Raw genomic sequence first — 3,143 nt, forward strand, 5'->3', positions numbered from 1 at the left:
CCCAGGGAGGTTATTCTCAGTATATTCTTTATACCTGAACATTTATTGATATTAAGGGAATGTTGCAAATGAACACACAAAAGCGTAAAGAAACCTACTGGAAGGCAGTGGAGCTCATGCATAAGAGAGGAGATCTATAGCATTGTGGGTGCATGACTGTGGAACAGAATTAAATAAAATTTCCAAAGTCTCCATAAATTGTGCTTCATCCAAAAGTCTGACATCCTAGAGGTCAGAGAGCAAAGAAAAGACTATATCGATGGGATAAATGAAGTATGATAGGCTTTCTTCATGGTGCAAAATATCACTGCCATAGTAGTGCCATCTTTTTCCCCCTCATGGGAGGAAGTCTCTCATTGACCAGGATAAGGAAAGACCTTATCCATTTATTCCCAAGTTGGTACATTTCACAGTAAACACAATGCATTTTAAGGTATGAAGAAGGGCAACCAAAATGATCAGGGGTCTGGAGCAGTTGCCATACCGGGAGTGACTAAAAAGACTAAGGCTCTTCAGTTTGGAGAGGAGAAGGCTACAGGGTGATATGATTAAAGTCTATAAAATCATGAAGGGTATGGACTAAGTGATCAGAGAATTGCTGTTCACCAAGTCACTGAATAGTAGAACTAGGGGACACCCACTGAAATTAGTAAGTGATAGGTTTAAAATTAACAGGAGAAAATACTTTTTTATTCAGCCTAACTGGTAGAATTCATTGCCACAGGAGGTGGTGGAGGCAGATAGTATAGCCAAGTTCAAAAACAGACTGGATCAATTCATGGATGATAGATCTGTTCATGGCTATTGAACACAATGGTTGGAGATGTTTCCTCTAGCATTTCTAAGCCAATAAATGGTAGAAGCCAGGGAGGGTATTGAATAGGGGATAGATCACTCTAGAGATATCCAGTTCCATGCTCTCCCTGTATAGCATCCACTTCTGCCTCTGTCAGTGACAGGATACTGAGCTATATGTACCATTGGCCTGATCCAGTATGGCACCTCTCATGTTCTTATGTTTAAAAACTAAGAGGAAAAAAACAAGCATAAAAGTTCCAACACAGCAGTCAAAACTGGTGTATCCTTCAAAAGCTGATTGAACTGATCAGGAAGCCAAACAAGTGCTCTGAATAGCCAGGACATGAGTCTGTGTATATCGGCAGACTAATGTCTGAAGTTTTAGATTTGGATTAGGAGAAGATTCAATTTGGAGGGGGAAATGCTACAATATTCCTTTATGTAAACCATAGTAAATTCCAAAGGAAGATCTGCAATGACATTTGTCCTCTGTCATCCACAGACACAGAATGTCTGTAAGCAGCCAAGAAAAAAGCAGACAGTGTAATGAGATGGCTCTCACCCGGCTCTATACATCATCTCTTTTTTTACCCTACCAGGCAAATGTTCAGGTATTAGGCTCCAGTCCAGGAAAGCACTTAGGGCCAGATTCTGATGCCATGTTTAAATAGTACTTAAGGGATAGTGCCATGGATATCCATGAGACTATTTGGTGTACTAATTTCTCCCTGGTACGAAAGTGCAGAAGGATTGGGTCCATAATCACTTATTTAACATCAAATATCAATTCCAGGGGAAACACTCCACTGTTTAATGATATACACATGCATTAGTGCTTTGCTGGATGGGGTCCTCATTGATTACCCAAGATAAGCACATAGGAACAAATACCATCTATGCCACTCACACCTCTCATGCTTGTAGGCACGGCCTACAGTGAAGCTGGTAAACCTGTGCCAGGACAGCTGCAGAGTTTTGGAATTCACTGCATGGGTGGCCTCTCCCTGTACTCCATGGAGTCCTGCTGCCTGGCCGTTTTTTAGAAATTATGGTACAATAGAGATTTGGGGTAAAGGCAAAGGTGGTTCATTCACAACTCTAGTTAATTCATTGTTGACTCTTCCCATTCCAGTAGATTTACAGCTTGGGCAACACAGATACTACTCCACTCCTAAGACTGAAGTAGTGGTCAAAGAGTTGCTTTACTGCTGCTTTATGGACTAAGAGGCCATGGCCCCTTGAGCAGGGGTGGATGGTTGTTGCGGGGAAAAGAGCAACAGCATGAATTCATCCCACTGCTTTTTGCCCCGGATAATGCCCCTGCATATCGGGTTAGCATGAGGAAAAACATTCTGGGTGGGGTAAGGGTGGCTGGGGCTAGCACCTGGGAAGGCCCCAGCAGCCTTACCTGGGGTCCTGGGGGCCTCTCAAGGCTCCAGCGGTGGCAATCCAGGCGTGCAAAGCCTGGCCAGCAGCTGGAGTGTGGCTCTGACCAGCCAGGCTCTAATTTTGGGTAGTGCATGCTGCCACCACATGCATCACACAACTTTTTTGGGGCATGTTTTTTTTTATAATGGGATCTCCCAGCATTGAAACAAAGGCTGTGCTGCAAATTAGCAGCACGGCAAATATACACATGCGTGGCTCATGCAGTCTGCAGTGCCACAGATGGGTCTATGGCACTGCAAACCGCACATACGCACTCGTCTGGATGCGCCCAGAGGAATGAGTCTCTTGTACCTCATTCCCTGAGGATATTCCAGTGCATAGTGTAAGCAACCAGGCTGAGTACTGGATAATTGATTTGGGAATTAGGCAATCATGACAAATGAATAATAGCTGAATTCAAAACCCATGGACCACAGAGGAGGCTTCCATGGACTTCAGAGAGCTTTGAGTCAGACCCTGATGGTCTCTGATCCTCTCTTCCCAGAATTTAATTGATTTTTAAGACCTGCACAAAACACACAAAAAGCAAGGGGGGTGTGGCGAAAGGGACCTTACAGTGGGTATCTACTACAGACCACCCAACCAGGGGGAAGAGCTAGACCAGGACTTCTCCAGTCAGCTTATGGAGGTGGTTAGGTGAAGGGATGTTATTGTCATGGGTGACCTAAACTACCCAGACACTTGCTGGGAGGAGCAGACAGTCAGGTCTGACTGCTCGCGTAGGTTCTTGGCTGTATTACAGGACCTTCACCTTATCCAGGAAGTGCACAGCCCCACTAGGGGTAACGCCTCGCTGGACCCGGTCCTGGCCACAGGGGATGACCTGGTGAGGGGACTGCAGGTCCTTGACCACCTGGGCAATAGTGATCATCACCTGCTGGATTTCATTATCCAAC

The sequence above is a fragment of the Alligator sinensis genome, unplaced genomic scaffold, assembly GCF_000455745.1.
Source record: "Alligator sinensis unplaced genomic scaffold, ASM45574v1 scaffold534_1, whole genome shotgun sequence".
NCBI classification, from domain to species: Eukaryota; Metazoa; Chordata; order Crocodylia; family Alligatoridae; genus Alligator; species Alligator sinensis.